Here is a 25,630-nt window from a genome sequence, read left to right on the forward strand (position 1 = left end):
TTTGTAGGGCGAGGGGCCTCCGAGTGGCTTTCGGGGAGGGCGAGGGGCCTCCGAGTGGCTTTCAGGGTGGGCGAGGGGCCTCCGAGTGTCTTTCGGGGAGGGCGAGGGGCCTGCGAGTGTCTTTCGGGGAGGGCGAGGGGCCTCCGAGTGGCTTTCGGGCAGGGCGAGGGGCCTCCAAGTGTCTTTCGGGGAGGGCGAGAGGCCTCCGAGTGGCTTTCGGGGTGGGCGAGGGGCCTCCGAGTGTCTTTCGGGGAGGGCGAGGGGCCTCGGAGTGGCTTTTGGGGAGGGCGAGGGGCCTCCGAGTGGCTTTCGGGGAGGGAGAGGGGCCTCCGAGTGTCTTTCGGGGAGGGCGAGGGGCCTCCGAGTGGCTTTTGTGGAGGGCGAGGGGCCTCCGAGTGTCTTTTGGGGAGGGCGAGGGGCCTCGGAGTGGCTTTCGGGGAGGGCGAGGGGCCTCCGAGTGGCTTTCGGGCAGGACGAGGGGCCTCCGAGTGTCTTTCGGGGAGGGCGAGGGGCCTCCGAGTGTCTTTCGGGGTGGGCGAGGGGCCTCCGAGTGTCTTTCGGGGAGGGCGAGGGGCCTCCGAGTGTCTTTCGGGGTAGGCGAGGGGTCTCCGAGTGGCTTTCGGGGAGGGCGAGAGGCCTCCGAGTGGCTTTTGGGGAGGGCGAGGGGCCTGCGAGTGTCTTTCGGGGAGGGCGAGGGGCCTCCGAGTGGCTTTTGGGGAGGGCGAGGGGCCTCCGAGTGGCTTTCGGGGAGGGCTCGGTGCCTGGGAGTGGCTTTCGGGGAGGGCGAGGGGCCTCCGAGTGTCTTTCGGGGAGGGCGAGGGGCCTCCGTGTGGCTTTCGGGGTGGGCGAGGGTCCTCCGAGTGTCTTTCGGGGTGGGCGAGGGCCCTCCGAGTGGCTTTCGGGGTGGGCGAGGGGCCTCCGAGTGGCTTTTGTGGAGGGCGAGGGGCCTCCGTGTGGCTTTCGGGGAGGGCGAGGGGCCTCCGAGTGGCTTTCAGTGAGGGCGAGGGGCCTCCGAGTGTCTTTCGGGGAGGGCGAGGGGCCTCCGAGTGTCTTTCGGGGAGGGCGAGGGGCCTCCGAGTGTCTTTCGGGGTGGGCGAGGGGCCTCCGAGTGTCCTTCGGGGAGGGCGAGGGACCTCCGAGTGTCTTTCGGGGAGGGCGAGGGGCCTCCGTGTGGCTTTCGGGGAGCGCGAGTGCCCTCTGCGTGGCTTCTGTGGAGAGCGAGGGGCTTCCGAGTGTCTTTCGGGGAGGGCGAGGGCCCTCCGAGTGGCTTTTGGGGAGGGCGAGGGGCCTCCGAGTGTCTTTCGGGGAGGGCGAGGGGCCTGCGAGTGGCTTTCGGGGAGGGCGAGGGGCCTCCGAGTGGCTTTTGGGGAGGTCGAGGGGCCTCCGAGTGGCTTTCGGAGAGGGCGAGGGGCCTCCGAGTGGCTTTCGGGGTGGGCGAGGGGCCTCCGAGTGGCTTTCGGGGTGGGCGAGGGGCCTCCGAGTGTCTTTCGGGCAGGGCGAGGGGCCTCCGAGTGTCTTTCAGGGAGGGCGAGGGGCCTCCGAGTGGCTTTTGTGGAGAGCGAGGGGCCTCGGAGTGTCTTTCGGGGAGGGCGAGGGGCCTCCGAGTGTCTTTCGGGGAGGGCGAGGGGCCTCCGAGTGTGTTTTGGGGTGGGCGAGGGGCCTCCGAGTGGCTTTCGGGGAGGGTGTGGGGCCTCCGAGTGGCTTTTGTGAAAAGCGAGGGGCCTCCGAGTGTCTTTCGGGGAGGGCGAGAGGCCTCCGAGTGGCTTTCGGGGAGGGCGAGGGGCCTCCGAGTGTCTTTCGGGGTGGGCGCGGGGCCTCCGAGTGTCTTTCCGGGAGGGCGAGGGGCCTCCGAGTGTGTTTTGGGGTGGGCGAGGGGCCTCCGAGTGTCTTTCGGTGAGGGCAAGGGGCCTCGGAGTGGCTTTCGGGGTGGGCGAGGGGCCTCCGAGTGTCTTTCGGGGTGGGTGAGGGGCCTCCGAGTGGCTTTTGGGGAGGTCGAGGGGCCTCCGAGTGGCTTTCGGGGAGGGCGAGGGGCCTCCGAGTGGCTTTTGGGGAGGGCGAGGGGCCTCCGAGTCGCTTTCGGGGAGGGCGAGTGGCCTCCGAGTGTCTTTCGGGGTGGGCGAGGGGCCTCCGAGTGGCTTTCGGGGTGGGCGAGGGGCCTCCGAGTGTCTTTCGGGGAGGGCGAGGGGCCTCCGAGTGGCTTTCGGGGTGGGCGAGGGGCCTCCGAGTGTGTTTTGGGGTTGGTGAGGGGCCTCCGAGTGTCTTTCGGGGAGGGTGAGGGGCCTCCGAGTGTCTTTCGGGGAGGGCGAGGGGCCTCCGAGTGGCTTTCGGGGAGGGCGAGTGGCCTCCGAGTGTCTTTCGGGGTGGGCGAGGGGCCTCCGAGTGGCTTTTGTGGAGGGCGAGGGGCCTCGGAGTGCCTTTCGGGGTGGGCGAGGGGCCTCCGAGTGTGTTTTGGGGTGGGCGAGGGTCCTCCGAGTGGCTTTCGGGGACGGTGTGGGGCCTCCGAGTGGCTTTTGTGAAAAGCGAGGGACCTCCGAGTGGCTTTCGGGGAGGGCGAGGGGCCTCCGAGTGTCTTTCGGGGAGGGCGAGGGGCCTCCGAGTGTCTTTCGGGGAGGGCGAGGGGCCTCCGAGTGGCTTTTGTGGAGGGCGAGGGGCCTCCGAGTGTCTTTTGGGTTGGGCGAGGGGCCTCCGAGTGGTCTTTTGGTGAGGGCGAGGGGCCTCCGAGTGGCTTTCGGGGTGGGCGAGGGGCCTCCGAGTGTCTTTCGGGGTGGGCGAGGGGCCTCCGAGTGGCTTTTGCAGAGGGCGAGGGGCCTCCGAGTGTCTTTCGGGGTGGGCGAGGGGCCTCCGAGTGGCTTTTGGGGAGGGCGAGGGGCCTCCGAGTGTGTTTCGGGGAGGGCGAGGGGCCTCCGAGTGGCTTTTGCAGAGGGCGAGGGGCCTCCGAGTGTCTTTCGGGGTGGGCGAGGGGCCTCTGAGTGGCTTTCGGGGAGGGCGAGGGGCCTCCGAGTGTCTTTCGGGGAGGGCGAGGGGCCTCCGAGTGGCTTTCGGGCAGGGCGAGGGGCCTCCGAGTGGCTTTTGGGGAGGTCGAGGGGCCTCCGAGTGTCTTTCGGAGAGGGCGAGGGGCCTCCGAGTGTCTTTCGGGGAGGGCGAGGGGCCTCCGAGTGGCTTTCGGGGTGGGCGAGGGGCCTCCGAGTGTCTTTCGGGCAGGGCGAGGGGCCTCGGAGTGGCTTTCGGGGTGGGCGAGGGGCCTCCGAGTGGCTTTTGAGGAGAGCGAGGGGCCTCCGAGTGGCTTTCGGGGAGGGCGAGGGACCTCCGAGTGTCTTTCGGGGTGGGTGAGGGGCCTCCGAGTGGCTTTTGTGGAGGGCGAGGGGCCTCCGAGTGGCTTTTGGTGAGGGCGAGGGGCCTCCGAGTGTCTTTCGGGGAGGGCGAGGGGCCTCCGAGTGGCTTTCGGGCAGGACGAGGGGCCTCCGAGTGGCTTTTGGGGAGGGCGAGGGGCCTCCGAGTGTCTTTTGGGCAGAGCGAGGGGCCTCCGAGTGGCTTTCGGGGTGGGCGAGGGGCCTCCGAGTGTGTTTTGGGGTGGGCGAGGGGCCTCCGAGTGTGTTTTGGGGTGGGCGAGGGGCCTCCGAGTGTCTTTTGGGGAGGGCGAGGGGCCTCCGAGTGTCTTTCGGGGAGGGCGAGGGGCCTCCGAGTGGCTTTCGGGGAGGGCGAGGGGCCTCCGAGTGTCTTTCGGGGAGGGCGAGGGGCCTCCGTGTGGCTTTCGGGGAGGGCGAGGGGCCTCCGAGTGTCTTTCGGGGAGGGCGAGGGGCCTCGGAGTGGCTTTTCAGGAGGGCGAGTGGCCTCGGAGTGGCTTTCTGGGTGGGCGAGGGGCCTCCGAGTGTCTTTCGGGGAGGGCGAGGGGCCTCCGAGTGGCTTTCGGAGAGGGCGAGAGGCCTCCGTGTGGCTTTCGGGGAGGGCGAGGGGCCTCCGAGTGGCTTTTGGGGAGGGCGAGGGGCCTCCGAGTGGCTTTCGGTGAGGGCGAGGAGCCTGCGAGTGTCTTTCGGGGAGGGCAAGGGGCCTCCGAGTGGCTTTCGGGCAGGGCTAGGGGCCTCGGAGTTGCTTTCGGGGAGGGCGAGGGGCCTCCGAGTGTTTTTTGGGGTGGGCGAGGGGCCTCCGAGTGGCTTTCGGGGAGGGTGTGGGGCCTCCGAGTGGCTTTTGTGAAAAGCGAGGGGCCTCGGAGTGTCTTTCGGGGAGGGCGAGGGGCCTCCGAGTGGCTTTCGGGGTGGGCGAGGGGCCTCCGAGTGGCTTTTGCAGAGGGCGAGGGGCCTCCGAGTGTCTTTCGGGGAGGGCGAGGGGCCTCCGAGTGGCTTTTGGGGAGGGCGAGGGGCCTCCGAGTGTCTTTCGGGGAGGGCGAGGGGCCTCGGAGTGTCTTTCGGGGAGGGCGAGGGGCCTCTGAGTGGCTTTCGGGGAGGGCGAGGGGCCTCCGAGTGTCTTTCGGGGAGGGCGAGGGGCCTCCGAGTGGCTTTCGGGCAGGGCGAGGGGCCTCCGAGTGGCTTTTGGGGAGGTCGAGGGGCCTCCGAGTGTCTTTCGGAGAGGGCGAGCGGCCTCGGAGTGTCTTTCGGGGAGGGCGAGGGGCCTCCGAGTGTCTTTCGGGGAGGGCGAGGGGCCTCCGAGTGTCTTTCGGGCAGGGCGAGGGGCCTCGGAGTGTCTTTCGGGGTGGGCGAGGGGCCTCCGAGTGGCTTTTGAGGAGAGCGAGGGGCCTCCGAGTGGCTTTCGGGGAGGGCGAGGGGCCTCCGAGTGTCTTTCGGGGTGGGTGAGGGGCCTCCGAGTGGCTTTTGTGGAGGGCGAGGGGCCTCCGAGTGGCTTTTGGTGAGGGCGAGGGGCCTCCGAGTGTCTTTCGGGGAGGGCGAGGGGCCTCCGAGTGGCTTTCGGGCAGGACGAGGGGCCTCCGAGTGGCTTTTGGGGAGGGCGAGGGGCCTCCGAGTGTCTTTTGGGCAGAGCGAGGGGCCTCCGAGTGCCTTTGGGGAAGGCGAGGGGCCTCCGAGTGGCTTTCGGGGAGGGCGAGGGGCCTCCGAGTGGCTTTCGGGGAGGGCGAGGGGCCTCCGAGTGGCTTTCGGGGAGGGTGTGGGGCTTCCGAGTGGCTTTTGTGAAAAGCGAGGGGCCTCCGAGTGTCTTTCGGGGAGGGCGAGGGGCCTCCGAGTGTCTTTCGGGGAGGGCGAGGGGCCTCCGAGTGTCTTTCGGGGAGGGCGAGGGGCCTCCGAGTGGCATTCGGGGAGGGCGAGGGGCCTCCGAGTGGCTTTTCAGGAGGGCGAGTGGCCTCGGAGTGGCTTTCTGGGTGGGCGAGGGGCCTCCGAGTGTCTTTCGGGGAGGGCGAGGGGCCTCCGAGTGTCTTTCGGAGAGGGCGAGAGGCCTCGGAGTGTCTTTCGGGGAGGGCGAGGGGCCTCCGAGTGTCTTTTGGGGAGGGCGAGGGGCCTCCGAGTGGCTTTCGGTGAGGGCGAGGAGCCTGCGAGTGTCTTTCGGGGAGGGCAAGGGGCCTCCGAGTGGCTTTCGGGCAGGGCTAGGGGCCTCGGAGTGGCTTTCGGGGAGGGCGAGGGGCCTCCGAGTGTTTTTTGGGGTGGGCGAGGGGCCTCCGAGTGGCTTTCGGGGAGGGTGTGGGGCCTCCGAGTGGCTTTTGTGAAAAGCGAGGGGCCTCGGAGTGTCTTTCGGGGAGGGCGAGGGGCCTCCGAGTGTCTTTTGGGGAGGGCGAGGGGCCTCCGAGTGGCTTTCGGGGTGGGCGAGGGGCCTCCGAGTGGCTTTTTTGTAGGGCGAGGGGCCTCCGAGTGTCTTTCGGGGAGGGCGAGGGGCCTCCGAGTGCCTTTTGGGGAGGGCGAGGGGTCTCCGAGTGTCTTTCGGGGAGGGCGAGGGGCCTCAGAGTGGCTTTCGGGGAGGGCGAGGGGCCTCCGAGTGTCTTTCGGGGTGGGCGAGGGGCCTCCGAGTGTCTTTCGGGGTGGGCGAGGGACCTCCGAGTGGCTTTCGGGCAGGGCGAGGGGCCTCCGAGTGTCTTTCGGGGAGGGCGAGGGACCTCCGAGTGGCTTTCGGGGAGGGCGAGGGGCCTCCGTGTGGCTTTTGTGGTGGGCGAGGGGCCTCCGAGTGTCTTTCGGGGAGGGCGAGGGGCCTCCGAGTGTCTTTCTGGGTGGGCGAGGGGCCTCCGAGTGGCTTTTGTGGAGGGCGAGGGGCCTCTGAGTGTCTTTCGGGGTGGGCGAGGGGCCTCCGAGTGGCTTTCGGGGAGGGCGAGGGGCCTCCGAGTGGCTTTCCGGGAGGGCGAGGGGCCTCCGAGTGTCTTTTGGGGAGGGCGAGGGGCCTCGGAGTGGCTTTCGGGGAGGGCGAGGGGCCTCCGAGTGGCTTTCGGGGAGGGCGAGTGGCCTCCGAGTGTCTTTCGGGGAGGGCGAGGGGCCTCCGAGTGGCTTTTGGGGAGGGCGAGGGGCCTCCGAGTGTCTTTCGGGGAGGGCTAGGGGCCTCCGAGTGTCTTTCGGGGAGGGCGAGGGGCCTCCGAGTGTGTTTCGGGGAGGGCGAGGGGCCTCCGAGTGGCTTTTGTGGAGGGCGAGGGGACTCCGAGTGTGGCTTTTGGGGAGGGCGAGGGGCCTCCGAGTGGCTTTCGGGGAGGGCGAGGGGCCTCCGAGTGGCTTTCGGGGTGGGCGAGGGGCCTCCGAGTGTCTTTTGTGGAGGGCGAGGGGCCTCGGAGTGGCTTTTCAGGAGGGCGAGTGGCCTCCGAGTGTCTTTCGGGGAGGGCGAGGGGCCTCCGAGTGTCTTTCGGGGAGGGCGAGGGGCCTCCGAGTGGCTTTCGGGGAGGGCGAGGGGCCTCCGAGTGGCTTTCGGGGAGGGCGAGGGGCCTCCGAGTGGCTTTTGGGGAGGGTGAGGGGCCTCCGAGTGGCTTTCGGTGAGGGCTAGGGGCCTGCGAGTGTCTTTCGGGGAGGGCAAGGGGCCTCCGAGTGGCTTTCGGGCAGGGCTAGGGGCCTCGGAGTGGCTTTCGGGGAGGGCGAGGGGCCTCCGAGTGTTTTTTGGGCAGGGCGAGGGGCCTCCGAGTGGCTTTCGGGGAGGGTGTGGGGCCTCCGAGTGGCTTTTGTGAAAAGCGAGGGGCCTCCGAGTGGCTTTCGGGGAGGGCGAGGGGCCTCCGAGTGTCTTTCGGGGAGGGCGAGGGGCCTCCGAGTGGCTTTCGGGGTGGGCGAGGGGCCTCCGAGTGGCTTTTTTGTAGGGCGAGGGGCCTCCGAGTGTCTTTCGGGGAGGGCGAGGGGCCTCCGAGTGTCTTTTGGGGAGGGCGAGGGGCCTCCGAGTGTCTTTCGGGGAGGGCGAGGGGCCTCCGAGTGGCTTTCGGGGTGGGCGAGGGGCCTCCGAGTGGCTTTTGGGGTGGGCGAGGGACCTCCGAGTGTCTTTCGGGGAGGGCGAGGGGCCTCCGAGTGTCTTTCTGGGTGGGCGAGGGGCCTCCGAGTGGCTTTTGTGGTGGGCGAGGGGCCTCTGAGTGTCTTTCTGGGTGGGCGAGGGGCCTCCGAGTGGCTTTCGGGGAGGGCGAGGGGCCTCCGAGTGGCTTTTGGGGAGGTCGAGGGGCCTCCGAGTGGCTTTCGGAGAGGGCGAGCGGCCTCGGAGTGTCTTTTGGGGAGGGCGAGGGGCCTCCGAGTGGCTTTCGGGGTGGGCGAGGGGCCTCCGAGTGTCTTTCGGGCAGGGCGAGGGGCCTCGGAGTGTCTTTCGGGGTGGGCGAGGGGCCTCCGAGTGGCTTTTGTGGAGGGCGAGGGGCCTCGGAGTGGCTTTCGGGGAAGGCGAGGGGCCTCCGAGTGTCTTTCGGGGTGGGTGAGGGGCCTCCGAGTGGCTTTTGTGGAGGGCTAGGGGCCTCCGAGTGTCTTTCGGGGAGGGCGAGGGACCTCCGAGTGGCTTTTGGGGAGGGCGAGGGGCCTCCGAGTGGCTTTCGGGCAGGACGAGGGGCCTCCGAGTGGCTTTTGGCGAGGGCGAGGGGCCTCCGAGTGTCTTTTGGGCAGAGCGAGGGGCCTCCGAGTGGCTTTCGGGGTGGGCGAGGGGCCTCCGAGTGTGTTTTGGGGTGGGCGAGGGGCCTCCGAGTGGCTTTTGTGGAGGGCGAGGGGCCTCCGAGTGTCTTTCGGGGAGGGCGAGGGGCCTCCGAGTGTCTTTCGGGGAGGGCGAGGGGCCTCCGAGTGGCTTTCTGGGAGGGCGAGGGGCCTCCGAGTGTCTTTCGGGGAGGGCGAGGGGCCTCCGTGTGGCTTTCGGGCAGGGCGAGGGGCCTCCGAGTGGCTTTCGGGGAGGGCGAGGGGCCTCCGAGTGGCTTTTCAGGAGGGCGAGTGGCCTCGGAGTGGCTTTTGTGGTGGGCGAGGGGCCTCCGAGTGTCTTTCGGGAAGGGCGAGGGGCCTCCGAGTGTCTTTCGGAGAGGGCGAGAGGCCTCCGTGTGGCTTTCGGGGAGGGCGATGGGCCTCCGAGTGTTTTTTGGGGTGGGCGAGGGGCCTCCGAGTGGCTTTCGGGGAGGGTGTGGGGCCTCCGATTGGCTTTTGTGAAAAGCGAGGGGCCTCGGAGTGTCTTTCGGGGTGGGCGAGGGACCTCCGAGTGTCTTTCGGGGTGGGCGAGGGGCCTCCGAGTGGCTTTTTTGTAGGGCGAGGGGCCTCTGAGTGTCTTTCGGGGAGGGCGAGGGGCCTCCGAGTGTCTTTCGGGGAGGGCGAGGGGCCTCCGAGTGTCTTTTGGGGAGGGCGAGGGGCCTCCGAGTGTCTTTCGGGGAGGGTGAGGGGCCTCCGAGTGGCTTTCGGGGTGGGCGAGGGGCCTCCGAGTGTCTTTTGGGGTGGGCGAGGGACCTCCGAGTGTCTTTCGGGGTGGGCGAGGGGCCTCCGAGTGGCTTTCGGGGTGGGCGAGGGACCTCCGAGTGGCTTTCGGGCAGCGCGAGGGGCCTCCGAGTGGCTTTCGGGCAGGGCGAGGGGCCTCCGAGTGTCTTTCGGGGAGGGCGAGGGACCTCCGAGTGGCTTTCGGGGAGGGCGAGGGGCCTCCGAGTGGCTTTCGGGGAGGGCGAGGGGCCTCCGAGTGGCTTTCGGGGAGGGCGAGGGGCCTCCGAGTGGCTTTCCGGGAGGGCGAGGGGCCTCCGAGTGTCTTTTGAGGAGAGCGAGGGGCCTCGGAGTGGCTTTCGGGGAGGGCGAGGGGCCTCCGAGTGTCTTTCGGGGAGGGCGAGTGGCCTCCGAGTGTCTTTCGGGGAGGGCGAGGGGCCTCCGAGTGGCTTTTGGGGAGGGCGAGGGGCCTCCGAGTGTCTTTCGGGGAGGGCTAGGGGCCTCCGAGTGTCTTTTGGGGAGGGCGAGGGGCCTCCGAGTGTCTTTCGGGGAGGGCGAGGGGCCTCCGAGTGGCTTTTGTGGAGGGCGAGGGGCCTCCGAGTGTCTTTTCGGGAGGGCGAGGGGCCTCCGAGTGGCTTTCGGGGAGGGCGAGGGGCCTCCAAGTGGCTTTCGGGCAGGACGAGGGGCCTCCGAGTGGCTTTCGGGGAGGGCGAGGGGCCTCCGAGTGTCTTTCGGGGAGGGCGAGGGGCCTTCGAGTGTCTTTCGGGGAGGGCGAGGGGCCTCCGAGTGGCTTTCGGGGAGGGCGAGGGGCCTCCGAGTGGCTTTCGGAGAGGGCGAGAGGCCTCCGTGTGGCTTTCGGGGAGGGCGAGGGGCCTCCGAGTGGCTTTTGCAGAGGGCGAGGGGCCTCCGAGTGTCTTTCGGGGAGGGCGAGGGGCCTCCGAGTGTGTTTCGGGGAGGGCGAGGGGCCTCCGAGTGGCTTTTGGGGAGGGCGAGGGGCCTCCGAGTGTCTTTCGGGGAGGGCGAGGGGCCTCCGAGTGGCTTTCGGGGAGGGCGAGGGGCCTCCGAGTGGCTTTCGGGGAGGGTGTGGGGCCTCCGAGTGGCTTTTGTGAAAAGCGAGGGGCCTCCGAGTGTCTTTCGGGGAGGGCGAGGGGCCTCCGAGTGTCTTTCGGGGAGGGCGAGGGGCCTCCGAGTGGCTTTCGGGGTGGGCGAGGGGCCTCCGAGTGGCTTTTTTGTAGGGCGAGGGGCCTCCGAGTGGCTTTCGGGGAGGGCGAGGGGCCTCCGAGTGTCTTTCGGGGAGGGCGAGGGGCCTCCGAGTGTCTTTTGGGGAGGGCGAGGGGCCTCCGAGTGTCTTTCGGGGAGGGTGAGGGGCCTCCGAGTGGCTTTCGGGGTGGGCGAGGGGCCTCCGAGTGTCTTTCGGGGTGGGCGAGGGACCTCCGAGTGTCTTTCGGGGTGGGCGAGGGGCCTCCGAGTGTCTTTCGGGGAGGGCGAGGGGCCTCTGAGTGTCTTTCGGGGTGGGCGAGGGGCCTCCGAGTGGCTTTCGGGCAGGGCGAGGGGCCTCCGAGTGTCTTTCGGGGAGGGCGAGGGACCTCCGAGTGGCTTTCGGGGAGGGCGAGGGGCCTCCGTGTGGCTTTTGTGGTGGGCGAGGGGCCTCCGAGTGGCTTTCGGGGAGGGCGAGGGGCCTCCGAGTGGCTTTTGGGGAGGGCGAGGGGCCTCCGAGTGGCTTTCGGGCAGGACGAGGGGCCTCCGAGTGTCTTTCGGGGAGGGCGAGTGGCCTCCGAGTGTCTTTCGAGGAGGGCGAGGGGCCTCCGAGTGTCTTTTGGGGAGGGCGAGGGGCCTCCGAGTGTCTTTCGGGGAGGGCGAGGGGCCTCCGAGTGTGTTTCGGTGAGGGCGAGGGGCCTCCGAGTGGCTTTTGTGGAGGGCGAGGGGCCTCGGAGTGTCTTTTGGGGAGGGCGAGGGGCCTCCGAGTGGCTTTCGGGGAGGGCGAGGGGCCTCCGAGTGGCTTTCGGGCAGGACGAGGGGCCTCCGAGTGTCTTTCGGGGAGGGCGAGGGGCCTCCGAGTGGCTTTTGCAGAGGGCGAGGGGCCTCCGAGTGTCTTTCGGGGTGGGCGAGTGGCCTCCGAGTGGCTTTTGGGGAGGGCGAGAGGCCTCCGTGTGGCTTTTGGGGAGGGCGAGGGGCCTCCGAGTGTCTTTCAGGGAGGGCGAGGGGCCTCCGAGTGTCTTTCGGGGAGGGCGAGGGGCCTCCGTGTGGCTTTTGGGGAGGGCGAGGGGCCTCCGAGTGGCTTTCGGGGAGGGCGAGGTGCCTCGGAGTGGCTTTTGGGGAGGGCGAGGGGCCTCCGAGTGGCTTTCGGGGAGGGCGAGGGGCCTCCGTGTGGCTTTCGGGGTGGGCGAGGGGCCTCCGAGTGTCTTTCGGGGTGGGCGAGGGGCCTCCGAGTGTCTTTCGGGGAGGGCGAGGGGCCTCCGAGTGGCTTTCGGGGAGGGCGAGGGGCCTCCGAGTGTCTTTCGGGGAGGGCGAGGGGCCTCCGAGTGGCTTTCGGGGAGGGCGAGGTGCCTCGGAGTGGCTTTCGGGGAGGGCGAGGGGCCTCCGAGTGGCTTTCGGGGAGGGCCAGGGGCCTCCGTGTGGCTTTTGGGGAGGGCGAGGGGCCTCCGAGTGGCTTTCGGGGAGGGCGAGGGGCCTCCGAGTGTCTTTCGGGCAGGGCGAGGGGCCTCCGAGTGTCTTTCGGGCAGGGCGAGGGGCCTCCGAGTGTGTTTCGGGGAGGGCGAGGGGCCTCCGAGTGTCTTTCGGGGAGGGCGAGGGGCCTCCGAGTGGCTTTTTTGTAGGGCGAGGGGCCTCGCAGTGGCTTTCGGGGAGGGCGAGGGGCCTCCGAGTGGCTTTCGGGGAGGGCGAGGGGCCTCGGAGTGTCTTTCGGGAAGGGCGAGGGGCCTCCGAGTGGCTTTCGGAGAGGGCGAGAGGCCTCCGAGTGGCTTTCGGGGAGGGCGAGGGGCCTCCGAGTGGCTTTTGTGTAGAGCGAGGGGCCTCCGAGTGGCTTTCTGGGTGGGCGAGGGGCCTCCGAGTGTGTTTCGGGGAGGGCGAGGGGCCTCCGAATGTCTTTCGGGGAGGGCGAGGGGTCTCCGAGTGGCTTTCGGGGTGGGCGAGGGGCCTCTGAGTGTCTTTCGGGGAGGGCGAGGGGCCTCCGAGTGGCTTTCGGTGAGGGCGAGGGGCCTCCGAGTGTCTTTCGGGGAGGGCGAGGGGCCTCCGAGTGTGTTTCGGGGAGGGCGAGGGGCCTCCGAGTGGCTTTTCTGGAGGGCGAGGGGCCTCCGAGTGGCTTTTGTGGAGGGCGAGGGGCCTCCGAGTGGCTTTCGGGGAGGGCGAGGGGCCTCCGAGTCGCTTTCGGGGAGGGCGAGGGGCCTCCGATTGGCTTTCGGGGAGGGCGAGGGGCCTCCGAGTGGCTTTTGGGGAGGGCGAGGGGCCTCGGAGTGGCTTTCCGGGTGGGCAAGGGGCCTCCGAGTGTGTTTTGGGGTGGGCGAGCGGCCTCCGAGTGGCTTTCGGGGAGGGTGAGGGGCCTCCGAGTGGCTTTCAGGGTGGGCGAGGGGCCTCCGAGTGTCTTTCGGGGAGGGCGAGGGGCCTCGGAGTGGCTTTCGGGGAGGGCGAGGGGCCTCCGAGTGGCTTTCGGGCAGGGCGAGGGGCCTCCAAGTGTCTTTCGGGGAGGGCGAGACGCCTCTGAGTGGCTTTTGGGGTGGGCGAGGGGCCTCCGAGTGTCTTTCGGGGAGGGCGAGGGGCCTCCGAGTGGCTTTCGGTGTGGGCGAGGGGCCTCCGTGTGGCTTTCGGGGAGGGCGAGGGGCCTCCGAGTGTCTTTCGGGGAGGGCGAGGGGCCTCCGAGTGTCTTTCGGGGAGGGCGAGGGGCCTCCAAGTGGCGTTCGGGGAGGGCGAGGGGCCTCCGAGTGTGTTTCGGGGAGGGCGAGGGGCCTCCGAGTGGCTTTTGTGGAGGGCGAGGGGCCTCTGAGTGTCTTTCGGGGAGGACGAGGGGCCTCCGAGTGTCTTTCGGGGAGGGCGAGGGGCCTCCGAGTGGCTTTCGGGGTAGGCGAGTGGCCTCCGAGTGGCTTTCGGGGTGGGCGAGAGGCCTCCGTGTGGCTTTCGGGGAGGGCGAGGGGCCTCCGAGTGGCTTTTGGGGAGGGCGAGGGGCCTCCGAGTGGCTTTCGGGGAGGGCGAGGGGCCTCCGAGTGTGTTTTGGGGTGGGCGAGCGGCCTCCGAGTGGCTTTCGGGGAGGGCGAGGGGCCTCCGAGTGGCTTTCAGGGTGGGCGAGGGGCCTCCGAGTGGCTTTCGGGGAGGGCGAGGGGCCTCCAAGTGTCTTTCGGGGAGGGCGAGAGGCCTCCGAGTGGCTTTCGGGGTGGGCGAGGGGCCTCCGAGTGTCTTTCGGGGAGGGCGAGGGGCCTCGGAGTGGCTTTCGGTGTGGGCGAGGGGCCTCCGTGTGGCTTTCGGGGAGGGCGAGGGGCCTCCGAGTGTCTTTCGGGGAGGGCGAGGGGCCTCCGAGTGGCTTTTGTGGAGGGCGAGGGGCCTCCGAGTGTCTTTTGGGGAGGGCGAGGGGCCTCCGAGTGGCTTTCGGGGAGGGCGAGGGGCCTCCGAGTCGCTTTCGGGCAGGACGAGGGGCCTCCGAGTGTCTTTCGGGGAGGGCGAGGGGCCTCCGAGTGTCTTTCGGGGAGGGCGAGGGGCCTCCGAGTGTCTTTCGGGGTGGGCGAGGGGCCTCCGAGTGTCTTTCGGGGAGGGCGAGGGGCCTCCGAGTGTCTTTCGGGGTAGGCGAGTGGCCTCCGAGTGGCTTTTGGGGAGGGCGAGAGGCCTCCGTGTGGCTTTTGGGGAGGGCGAGGGGCCTCCGAGTGTCTTTTGGGGAGGGCGAGCGGCCTCCGAGTGGCTTTCGGGGAGGGCGAGGGGCCTCCGAGTGGCTTTCGGGGAGGGCGAGGGGCCTCCGAGTGTCTTTCGGGGTGGGCGAGGGCCCTCCGAGTGGCTTTCGGGCAGGGCGAGGGGCCTCGGAGTGTCTTTCGGGGAGGGCGAGGGGCCTCCGTGTGGCTTTTGTGGTGGGCGAGGGGCCTCCGAGTGGCTTTCGGGGAGGGCGAGGGGCCTCCGAGTGTCTTTCTGGGTGGGCGAGGGGCCTCCGAGTGGCTTTTGTGGAGGGCGAGGGGCCTCTGAGTGTCTTTCGGGGTGGGTGAGGGGCCTCCGAGTGGCTTTCGGGGAGGGCGAGGGGCCTCCGAGTGGCTTTCCGGGAGGGCGAGGGGCCTCCGAGTGTCTTTTGGGGAGGGCGAGGGGCCTCGGAGTGGCTCTCGGGGAGGGCGAGGGGCCTCCGAGTGGCTTTCGGGGAGGGCGAGTGGCCTCCGAGTGTCTTTCGGGGAGGGCGAGGGGCCTCCGAGTGGCTTTTGGGGAGGGCGAGGGGCCTCCGAGTGTCTTTCGGGGAGGGCTAGGGGCCTCCGAGTGTCTTTCGGGGAGGGCGAGGGGCCTCCGAGTGTGTTTCGGGGAGGGCGAGGGGCCTCCGAGTGTCTTTCGGGAAGGGCGAGGGGCCTCCGAGTGTGGCTTTTGGGGAGGGCGAGGGGCCTCCGAGTGGATTTCGGGGAGGGCGAGGGGCCTCCGAGTGGCTTTCGGGCAGGACGAGGGGCCTCCGAGTGGCTTTCGGGGAGGGCGAGGGGCCTCGGAGTTGCTTTTCAGGAGGGCGAGTGGCCTCCGAGTGTCTTTCGGGGAGGGCGAGGGGCCTCCGACTGGCTTTTGTGGAGGGCGAGGGGCCTCCGAGTGGCTTTTGGGGTGGGCGAGGGGCCTCCGATTGGCTTTCGGTGAGGGCTCGGGGCCTCCGAGTGGCTTTCGGGCAGGACGAGGGGCCTCCGAGTGTCTTTTGGGGAGCGCGAGGGGCCTCCGAGTGGCTTTCGGGGTGGGCGAGGGGCCTCCGAGTGTGTTTTGGGGTGGGCGAGGGGCCTCCGAGTGTCTTTCGGGGAGGGCGAGGGGCCTCCGAGTGTCTTTCGGGGAGGGCGAGGGGCCTCCGAGTGGCTTTCGGGGTGGGCGAGGGGCCTCGGAGTGCTTTTCGGGGAGGGCGAGGGGCCTCGGAGTGGCTTTCGGTGTGGGCGAGGGGCCTCCGAGTGGCTTTCGGGGAGGGCGAGGGGCCTCCGAGTGTCTTTTGGGGTGGGCGAGGGGCCTCCGAGTGGCTTTGGGCAGGGCCAGGGGCCTCCGAGTGTCTTTCGGGGTGGGCGAGGGGCCTCCGAGTGTCTTTTGGGGAGGGCGAGGGGCCTCGGAGTGGCTTTCGGGGAGGGCGAGGGGCCTCCGAGTGGCTTTCGGGGAGGGCGAGGGGCCTCCGAGTGGCTTTTGTGTAGAGCGAGGGGCCTCCGAGTGTCTTTCGGGGTGGGCGAGGGGCCTCCGAGTGGCTTTTGGGCAGGGCCAGGGGCCTCCGAGTGGCTTTCGGGGAGGGCGAGGGGCCTCCAAGTGTCTTTCGGGGAGGGCGAGGGGCCTCCGAGTGTCTTTCGGGGAGGGCGAGGGGCCTCCGAGTGGCTTTCGGGGAGGGCGAGGGGCCTCCGAGTGGCTTTCGGGGAGGACGAGGGGCCTCCGAGTGGTTTTTGAGGAGGGCGAGTGGCCTCCGAGTGGCTTTCGGGGTGGGCGAGGGGCCTCGGAGTGGCTTTCGGGGAGGGCGAGGGGCCTCCGAGTGTCTTTCGGGGAGGGCGAGGGGCCTCCGAGTGTCTTTCGGGGTGGGCGAGGGGCGTCCGAGTGTCTTTCGGGGAGGTCGAGGGGCCTCCGAGTGTCTTTTGGGCAGAGCGAGGGGCCTCCGAGTGACTTTCGGGGTGGGCGAGGGGCCTCCGAGTGGCTTTTGTGGAGGGCGAGGGGCCTCCGAGTGGCTTTTGTGGAGGGCGAGGGGCCTCCGAGTGGCTTTCGGGGAGGGCGAGGGGCCTCCGATTTGCTTTCGGTGAGGGCGAGGGGCCTCCGAGTGGCTTTCGGGGAGGGCGAGGGGCCTCCGAGTGTCTTTCGGGGTGGGTGTGGGGCCTCCGAGTGGCTTTTGTGGAGAGCTAGGGGCCTCCATGTGGCTTTCGGGCAGGGCGAGGGGCCTCCGAGTGTCTTTCGGGGTGGGTGAGGGGCCTCCGAGTGGCTTTTGTGGAGGGCGAGGGGCCTCCGAGTGTCTTTCGGGGTGGGTGAGGGGCCTCCGAGTGGCTTTTGTGGAGAGCTAGGGGCCTCCATGTGGCTTTCGGGCAGGGCGAGGGGCCTCCGAGTGTCTTTCGGGGAGGGCGAGGGGCCTCCGAGTGTCTTTCGGGGTAGGCGAGTGGCCTCCGAGTGGCTTTCGGGGTGGGCGAGAGGCCTCCGTGTGGCTTTCGGGGAGGGCGAGGGGCCTCCGAGTGGCTTTTGGGGAGGGCGAGGGGCCTCCGAGTGTCTTTCGGGGAGGGCGAGGGGCCTCCGAGTGTGTTTTGGGGTGGGCGAGCGGCCTCCGAGTGTGTTTCGGGGAGGGCGAGGGGCCTCCGAGTGTCTTTCGGTGAGGGCAAGGGGCCTCCGAGTGGCTTTCGGGGAGGGCGAGGGGCCTCCAAGTGTCTTTCGGGGAGGGCGAGAGGCCTCCGAGTGGCTTTCGGGGTGGGCGAGGGGCCTCCGAGTGTCTTTCGGGGAGGGCGAGGGGCCTCGGAGTGGCTTTCGGTGTGGGCGAGGGGCCTCCGTGTGGCTTTCGGGGAGGGCGAGGGGCCTCCGAGTGTCTTTCGGGGAGGGCGAGGGGCCTCCGAGTGGCTTTTGTGGAGGGCGAGGGGCCTCCGAGTGTCTTTTGGGGAGGGCGAGGGGCCTCCGAGTGGCTTTCGGGGAGGGCGAGGGGCCTCCGAGTCGCTTTCGGGCAGGACGAGGGGCCTCCGAGTGTCTTTCGGGGAGGGCGAGGGGCCTCCGAGTGTCTTTCGGGGAGGGCGAGGGGCCTCCGAGTGTCTTTCGGGGTGGGCGAGGGGCCTCCGAGTGTCTTTCGGGGAGGGCGAGGGGCCTCCGAGTGTCTTTCGGGGTAGGCGAGTGGCCTCCGAGTGGCTTTTGGGGAGGGCGAGAGGCCTCCGTGTGGCTTTTGGGGAGGGCGAGGGGCCTCCGAGTGTCTTTTGGGGAGGGCGAGCGGCCTCCGAGTGGCTTTCGGGGAGGGCGAGGGGCCTCCGAGTGGCTTTCGGGGTGGGCGAGGGGCCTCCGAGTGTCTTTCGGGGTGGGCGAGGGCCCTCCGAGTGGCTTTCGGGCAGGGCGAGGGGCCTCGGAGTGTCTTTCGGGGAGGGCGAGGGGCCTCCGTGTGGCTTTCGGGGAGGGCGAGGGGCCTCCGAGTGTCTTTTGGGGAGGGCGAGGGGCCTCCGAGTGTCTTTCTGGGTGGGCGAGGGGCCTCCGAGTGGCTTTTGTGGAGGGCGAGGGGCCTCTGAGTGTCTTTCGGGGTGGGTGAGGGGCCTCCGAGTGGCTTTCGGGGAGGGCGAGGGGCCTCCGAGTGGCTTTCCGGGAGGGCGAGGGGCCTCCGAGTGTCTTTTGGGGAGGGCGAGGGGCCTCGGAGTGGCTCTCGGGGAGGGCGAGGGGCCTCCGAGTGGCTTTCGGGGAGGGCGAGTGGCCTCCGAGTGTCTTTCGGGGAGGGCGAGGGGCCTCCGAGTGGCTTTTGGGGAGGGCGAGGGGCCTCCGAGTGTCTTTCGGGGAGGGCTAGGGGCCTCCGAGTGTCTTTCGGGGAGGGCGAGGGGCCTCCGAGTGTGTTTCGGGGAGGGCGAGGGGCCTCCGAGTGGCTTTTGTGGAGGGCGAGGGGCCTCCGAGTGTGGCTTTTGGGGAGGGCGAGGGGCCTCCGAGTGGATTTCGGGGAGGGCGAGGGGCCTCCGAGTGGCTTTCGGGCAGGACGAGGGGCCTCCGAGTGGCTTTCGGGGAGGGCGAGGGGCCTCGGAGTTGCTTTTCAGGAGGGCGAGTGGCCTCCGAGTGTCTTTCGGGGAGGGCGAGGGGCCTCCGACTGGCTTTTGTGGAGGGCGAGGGGCCTCCGAGTGGCTTTTGGGGAGGGCGAGGGGCCTCCGATTGGCTTTCGGTGAGGGCTCGGGGCCTCCGAGTGGCTTTCGGGCAGGACGAGGGGCCTCCGAGTGTCTTTTGGGGAGCGCGAGGGGCCTCCGAGTGGCTTTCGGGGTGGGCGAGGGGCCTCCGAGTGTGTTTTGGGGTGGGCGAGGGGCCTCCGAGTGTCTTTCGGGGAGGGCGAGGGGCCTCCGAGTGTCTTTCGGGGAGGGCGAGGGGCCTCCGAGTGGCTTTTGGGGAGGGCGAGGGGCCTCCGAGTGCCTTTCGGGGAGGGCGAGGGGCCTCGGAGTGGCTTTCGGTGTGGGCGAGGGGCCTCCGAGTGGCTTTCGGGGAGGGCGAGGGGCCTCCGAGTGTCTTTCGGGGTGGGCGAGGGGCCTCCGAGTGGCTTTGGGCAGGGCCAGGGGCCTCCGAGTGTCTTTCGGGGAGGTCGAGGGGCCTCCGAGTGTCTTTTGGGGAGGGCGAGGGGCCTCGGAGTGGCTTTCGGGGAGGGCGAGGGGCCTCCGAGTGTCTTTCGGGGAGGGCGAGGGTCCTCCGAGTGGCTTTTGTGTAGAGCGAGGGGCCTCCGAGTGTCTTTCGGGGTGGGCGAGGGGCCTCCGAGTGGCTTTTGGGCAGGGCCAGGGGCCTCCGAGTGGCTTTCGGGGAGGGCGAGGGGCCTCCAAGTGTCTTTCGGGGAGGGCGAGGGGCCTCCGAGTGTCTTTCGGGGAGGGCGAGGGGCCTCCGAGTGGCTTTCGGGGAGGGCGAGGGGCCTCCGAGTGGCTTTCGGGGAGGACGAGGGGCCTCCGAGTGGTTTTTGAGGAGGGCGAGTGGCCTCCGAGTGGCTTTCGGGGTGGGCGAGGGGCCTCGGAGTGGCTTTCGGGGAGGGCGAGGGGCCTCCGAGTGTCTTTCGGGGAGGGCGAGGGGCCTCCGAGTGTCTTTCGGGGTGGGCGAGGGGCGTCCGAGTGTCTTTCGGGGAGGTCGAGGGGCCTCCGAGTGTCTTTTGGGCAGAGCGAGGGGCCTCCGAGTGACTTTCGGGGTGGGCGAGGGGCCTCCGAGTGGCTTTTGTGGAGGGCGAGGGGCCTCCGAGTGGCTTTTGTGGAGGGCGAGGGGCCTCCGAGTGGCTTTCGGGGAGGGCGAGGGGCCTCCGATTTGCTTTCGGTGAGGGCGAGGGGCCTCCGAGTGGCTTTCGGGGAGGGCGAGGGGCCTCCGAGTGTCTTTCGGGGTGGGTGTGGGGCCTCCGAGTGGCTTTTGTGGAGAGCTAGGGGCCTCCATGTGGCTTTCGGGCAGGGCGAGGGGCCTCCGAGTGTCTTTCGGGGTGGGTGAGGGGCCTCCGAGTGGCTTTTGTGGAGGGCGAGGGGCCTCCGAGTGGCTTTTGTGGAGGGCGAGGGGCCTCCGAGTGGCTTTCGGGGAGGGCGAGGGGCCTCCGATTTGCTTTCGGTGAGGGCGAGGGGCCTCCGAGTGGCTTTCGGGGAGGGCGAGGGGCCTCCGAGTGGCTTTCGGGGTGGGCGAGGGGCCTCCGAGTGGCTTTCGGGCAGGGCGAGGGGCCTCCGAGTGTGTTTTGGGGTGGGCGAGGGGCCTCCGAGTGTCTTTCGGTGAGGGCAAGGGGCCTCGGAGTGGCTTTCGGGGTGGGCGAGGGGCCTCCGAGTGTCTTTCGGGGTGGGTGAGGGGCCTCCGAGTGGCTTTCGGGGAGGGCGAGGGGCCTCCGAGTGGCTTTCGGGGAGGGCTCGGGGCCTCCGAGTGTCTTTCGGGGAGGGCGAGGGGCCTCCGAGTGGCTTTCGGGGAGGGCAAGGGGCCTCGGAGTGTCTTTCGGGGAGGTCGAGGGGCCTCCGAGTGTCTTTCGGGGTGGGCGAGGGGCCTCCGAGTGTCTTTCGGGGAGGGCGAGGGGCCTCCGAGTGTCTTTCGGGGTGGGCGAGGGGCCTCCGAGTGTGTTTTGGGGTGGGCGAGGGGCCTCCGAGTGGCTTTCGGGGAGGGTGTGGGGCCTCCGAGTGGCTTTCGGGGAGGGCCCGGGGCCTCCGAGTGCCTTTCGAGGAGGGCGTGGGGCCTCGGAGTGGCTTTCGGTGTGGGCGAGGGGCCTCCGTGTGGCTTTCGGGGAGGGCGAGGGGCCTCCGAGTGTCTTTCGGGGAGGGCGAGGGGCCTCCGAGTGGCTTTCGGGCAGGGCGAGGGGCCTCCGAGTGTCTTTCGGGGTGGGCGAGGGGCCTCCGAGTGGCATTCGGGGAGGGCGAGGGGCCTCGGAGTGTCTTTCGGGGAGGGCGAGGGGCCTCGGAGTGTGTTTCGGGGAGGGCGAGGGGCCTCCGAGTGGCTTTTGTGTAGAGCGAGGGGCCTCCGTGTGGCTTTTGTGGTGGGCGAGGGGCCTCCGAGTGGCTTTTGGGGAGGGCCAGGGGCCTCCGAGTGGCTTTCGGGGAGGGCTAGGGGCCTCCGAGTGTCTTTCAGGGAGGGCGAGGGGCCTCGGAGTGGCTTTCGGGGAGGGCAAGGGGCCTCCGAGTGTCTTTCAGGGAGGGCGAGGGGCCTCCGAGTGGCTTTCGGGGAGGGCGAGGGGCCTCCGAGTGGCTTTCGGGGAGGGCGAGGGGCCTCCGAGTGGCTTTCGGGGAGGGCGAGGGGCCTCCGAGTGGCTTTCGGGGAGGTCGAGGGGCCTCCGAGTGTCTTTCGGGGTGGGCGAGGGGCCTCCGAGTGTCTTTCGGGGAGGGCGAGGGGCCTCCGAGTGTCTTTCGGGGTGGGCCAGGGGCCTCCGAGTGTGTTTTGGGGTGGGCGAGGTGCCTCCGAGTGGCTTTCGGGGAGGGTGTGGGGCCTCCGAGTGGCTTTTGTGAAAAGCGAGGGGCCTCCGAGTGGCTTTTGGGGTGGGCGAGGGGCCTCCGAGTGTCTTTCGGGGAGGGCGAGGGGCCTCCGAGTGTCTTTCGGGGAGGGCGCGGGGCCTCCGAGTGTCTTTCGGGGAGGGCGAGGGGCCTCCGTGTGGCTTTCGGGGAGGGCGAGGGGCCTCCGAGTGTCTTTCGGGGTGGGCGAGGGGCCTCCGAGTGGCTTTCGGGGTGGGCGAGGGGCCTCCGAGTGTCTTTCGGGGTGGGCGAGGGACCTCCGAGTGGCTTTTGCAGAGGGCGAGGGGCCTCCGAGTGTCTTTCGGGGAGGGCGAGGGGCCTCCGAGTGTCTTTCGGGGAGGGCGAGGGGCCTCCGATTGGCTTTCGGGGAGGGCGAGGGGCCTCCGAGTGGCTTTCGGGGTGGGCGAGGGGCCTCCGAGTGGCTTTCGGGGAGGGCGAGGGGCCTCCGAGTGTCTTTCGGGGAGGGCGAGGGGCCTCCGAGTGTGTTTTGGGGAGGGCGAGGGGCCTCCGAGTGTCTTTCGGGGAGGGTGAGGGGCCTCCGAGTGTCTTTCGGGGAGGGCGAGTGGCCTCCGAGTGTCTTTCGGGGAGGGCGAGGGGCCTCCGAGTGGCTTTCGGGGAGGGCGAGTGGCCTCGGAGTGTCTTTCGGGGTGGGCGAGGGGCCTCCGAGTGGCTTTCGGGGAGGGCGAGGGGCCTCGGAGTGTCTTTCGGGGTGGGCGAGGGGCCTCCGAGTGTGTTTTGGGGTGGGCGAGGGGCCTCCGAGTGGCTTTCGGGGAGGGTGTGGGGCCTCCGAGTGGCTTTTGTGAAAAGCGAGGGGCCTCCGAGTGGCTTTCAGGGAGGGCGAGGGGCCTCCGAGTGTCTTTCGGGGAGGGCGAGGGGCCTCCGAGTGTCTTTCGGGGAGGGCGAGGGGCCTCCGAGTGGCTTTTGTGGAGGGCGAGGGGCCTCCGAGTGTCTTTTGGGGTGGGCGAGGGGCCTCCGAGTGTCTTTTGGTGAGGGCGAGGGGCCTCCGAGTGTCTTTCGGGGTGGGCGAGGGGCCTCCGAGTGTGTTTTGGGGTGGGCGAGGGGCCTCCGAGTGGCTTTTGCAGAGGGCGAGGGGCCTCCGAGTGTGTTTCGGGGAGGGCGAGGGGCCTCTGAGTGGCTTTTGGGGAGGGCGAGGGGCCTCCGAGTGTCTTTCGGGGAGGGCGAGGGGCCTCCGAGTGTCTTTCGGGGAGGGCGAGGGGCCTCCGAGTGTCTTTTGGGGAGGGCGAGGGGCCTCCGAGTGGCTTTCGGTGTGGGCGAGGGGCCTCGGAGTGGCTTTCGGGGAGGGCGAGGGGCCTCCGAGTGGCTTTCGGGGAGGGCGAGGGGCCTCCGAGTGGCTTTCGGGGTTGGTGAGGGGCCTCCGAGTGTCTTTCGGGGAGGTCGAGGGGCCTCCGAGTGTCTTTCGGGGAGGGCGAGGGGCCTCCGAGTGTCTTTCGGGGAGGGCGAGGGGCCTCCGAGTGTCTTTCGGGGAGGGCGAGGGGCCTCCGAGTCGCTTTCGGGGAGGGCGAGGGGCCTCCGAGTGGCTTTCGGGGAGGGCGAGGGGCCTCCGAGTGTCTTCCGGGGAGGGCGAGGGGCCTCCGAGTGTCTTTCGGGGAGGGCGAGGGGCCTCCGAGTGGCTTTCGGGCAGGGCGAGGGGCCTCCGAGTGTCTTTCGGGGAGGGCGAGGGGCCTCGGAGTGTCTTTTGGGGAGGGCTAGGGGCCTCCGAGTGGCTTTCGGGGAGGGCGAGGGGCCTCCGAGTGTCTTTCGGGGAGGGCTCGGGGCCTCCGAGTGGCTTTCGGGGAGGGCGAGGGGCCTCCGAGTGTCTTTGGGGGAGGGCGAGGGGCCTCCGAGTGGATTTTGGGGTGGGCGAGGGGCCTCCGAGTGGCTTTCGGGGAGGGCGAGGGGCCTCGGAGTGTCTTTCGGGGAGGGCGAGGGGCCTCGGAGTGTGTTTCGGGGAGGGCGAGGGGCCTCCGAGTGGCTTTTGTGTAGAGCGAGGGGCCTCCGTGTGGCTTTTGTGGTGGGCGAGGGGCCTCCGAGTGGCTTTTGGGGAGGGCCAGGGGCCTCCGAGTGGCTTTCGGGGAGGGCTAGGGGCCTCCGAGTGTCTTTCAGGGAGGGCGAGGGGCCTCCGAGTGGCTTTCGGGGAGGGCAAGGGGCCTCCGAGTGTCTTTCAGGGAGGGCGAGGGGCCTCCGAGTGGCTTTCGGGGAGGGCTCGGGGCCTCCGAGTGTCTTTCGGGGAGGGCGAGGGGCCTCCGAGTGGCTTTCGGGGAGGGCAAGGGGCCTCCGAGTGTCTTTCGGGGAGGTCGAGGGGCCTCCGAGTGTCTTTCGGGGTGGGCGAGGGGCCTCCGAGTGTCTTTCGGGGAGGGCGAGGGGCCTCCGAGTGTCTTTCGGGGTGGGCGAGGGACCTCCGAGTGGCTTTTGGGGAGGGCGAGGGGCCTCCGAGTGTCTTTCGGGGAGGGCGAGGGGCCTCCGAGTGGCTTTTGGGGAGGGCGAGGGGCCTCCGATTGGCTTTCGGGGAGGGCGAGGGGCCTCCGAGTGGCTTTCGGGGTGGGCGAGGGGCCTCCGAGTGTCTTTCGGGGAGGGCGAGGGGCCTCCGAGTGTCTTTCGGGGAGGGCGAGGGGCCTCCGAGTGTGTTTTGGGGAGGGCGAGGGGCCTCCGAGTGTCTTTCGGGGAGGGTGAGGGGCCTCCGAGTGTCTTTCAGGGAGGGCGAGTGGCCTCCGAGTGTCTTTCGGGGAGGGCGAGGGGCCTCCGAGTGGCTTTCGGGGAGGGCGAGGGGCCTCCGAGTGTCTTTCGGGGTGGGCGAGGGGCCTCCGAGTGTGTTTTGGGGTGGGCGAGGGGCCTCCGAGTGGCTTTCGGGGAGGGTGTGGGGCCTCCGAGTGGCTTTTGTGAAAAGCGAGGGGCCTCCGAGTGGCTTTCAGGGAGGGCGAGGGGCCTCCGAGTGTCTTTCGGGGAGGGCGAGGGGCCTCCGAGTGTCTTTCGGGGAGGGCGAGGGGCCTCCGAGTGGCTTTTGTGGAGGGCGAGGGGCCTCCGAGTGTCTTTTGGGGTGGGCGAGGGGCCTCCGAATGTCTTTCGGGGAGGGCGAGGGGCCTCCGAGTGTTTTTTGGGGTGGGCGAGGGGCCTCCGAGTGGCTTTCGGGGAGGGTGTGGGGCCTCCGAGTGGCTTTTGTTAAAAGCGAGGGGCCTCGGAGTGTCTTTCGGGGAGGGCGAGGGGCCTCCGAGTGTCTTTCGGGGTGGGCGAGGGACCTCCGAGTGTCTTTCGGGGTGGGCGAGGGGCCTCCGAGTGGCTTTCGGGCAGGACGAGGGGCCTCTGAGTGTCTTTCGGGGAGGGCGAGGGGCCTCCGAGTGTCTTTCGGGGAGGGCGAGGGGCCTCCGAGTGTCTTTCGGGGAGGGCGAGGGGCCTCCGAGTGTCTTTCGGGGAGGGTGAGGGGCCTCCGAGTGGCTTTCGGGGTGGGCGAGGGGCCTCCGAGTGTCTTTTGGGGTGGGCGAGGGACCTCCGAGTGTCTTTCGGGGTGGGCGAGGGGCCTCCGAGTGGCTTTCGGGGTGGGCGAGGGACCTCCGAGTGGCTTTCGGGCAGCGCGAGGGGCCTCCGAGTGGCTTTCGGGCAGGGCGAGGGGCCTCCGAGTGTCTTTCGGGGAGGGCGAGGGACCTCCGAGTGGCTTTCGGGGAGGGCGAGGGGCCTCCGAGTGGCTTTCAGGGAGGGCGAGGGGCCTCCGAGTGGCTTTCGGGGAGGGCGAGGGGCCTCCGAGTGGCTTTCCGGGAGGGCGAGGGGCCTCCGAGTGTCTTTTAGGGAGGGCGAGGGGCCTCGGAGTGGCTTTCGGGGAGGGCGAGGGGCCTCCGAGTGTCTTTCGGGGAGGGCGAGTGGCCTCCGAGTGTCTTTCGGGGAGGGCGAGGGGCCTCCGAGTGGCTTTTGGGGAGGGCGAGGGGCCTCCGAGTGTCTTTCGGGGAGGGTGAGGGGCCTCCGAGTGTCTTTTGGGGAGGGCGAGGGGCCTCCGAGTGTCTTTCGGGGAGGGCGAGGGGCCTCCGAGTGGCTTTTGTGGAGGGCGAGGGGCCTCCGAGTGTCTTTTCGGGAGGGCGAGGGGCCTCCGAGTGGCTTTCGGGGAGGGCGAGGGGCCTCCAAGTGGCTTTCGGGCAGGACGAGGGGCCTCCGAGTGGCTTTCGGGGAGGGCGAGGGGCCTCCGAGTGTCTTTCGGGGAGGGCGAGGGGCCTTCGAGTGTCTTTCTGGGAGGGCGAGGGGCCTCCGAGTGTCTTTCGGGGAGGGCGAGGGGCCTCCGAGTGGCTTTCGGAGAGGGCGACAGGCCTCCGTGTGGCTTTCGGGGAGGGCGAGGGGCCTCCGAGTGTCTTTCGGGGAGGGTGAGGGGCCTCCGAGTGGCTTTCGGGGAGGGCGAGGGGCCTGCGAGTGTCTTTCGGGGAGGGCAAGGGGCCTCCGAGTGTCTTTCGGGGTGGGCGAGGGGCCTCCGAGTGGCTTTCGGGGAGGGCGAGGGGCCTCCGAGTGTTTTTTGGGGTGGGCGAGGGGCCTCCGAGTGGCTTTCGGGGAGGGTGTGGGGCCTCCGAGTGGCTTTTGTGAAAAGCGAGGGGCCTCCGAGTGTCTTTCGGGGAGGGCGAGGGGCCTCCGAGTGTCTTTCGGGGAGGGCGAGGGGCCTCCGAGTGGCTTTCGGGGTGGGCGAGGGGCCTCCGAGTGGCTTTTTTGTAGGGCGAGGGGCCTCCGAGTGGCTTTCGGGGAGGGCGAGGGGCCTCCGAGTGGCTTTCAGGGTGGGCGAGGGGCCTCCGAGTGTCTTTCGGGGAGGGCGAGGGGCCTGCGAGTGTCTTTCGGGGAGGGCGAGGGGCCTCCGAGTGGCTTTCGGGCAGGGCGAGGGGCCTCCAAGTGTCTTTCGGGGAGGGCGAGAGGCCTCCGAGTGGCTTTCTGGGTGGGCGAGGGGCCTCCGAGTGTCTTTCGGGGAGGGCGAGGGGCCTCGGAGTGGCTTTTGGGGAGGGCGAGGGGCCTCCGAGTGGCTTTCGGGGAGGGAGAGGGGCCTCCGAGTGTCTTTCGGGGAGGGCGAGGGGCCTCCGAGTGGCTTTTGTGGAGGGCGAGGGGCCTCCGAGTGTCTTTTGGGGAGGGCGAGGGGCCTCCGAGTGGCTTTCGGGGAGGGCGAGGGGCCTC

Source organism: Struthio camelus, chromosome 3 (genome assembly GCF_040807025.1).
Source record: "Struthio camelus isolate bStrCam1 chromosome 3, bStrCam1.hap1, whole genome shotgun sequence".
Taxonomy (NCBI): domain Eukaryota; kingdom Metazoa; phylum Chordata; class Aves; order Struthioniformes; family Struthionidae; genus Struthio; species Struthio camelus.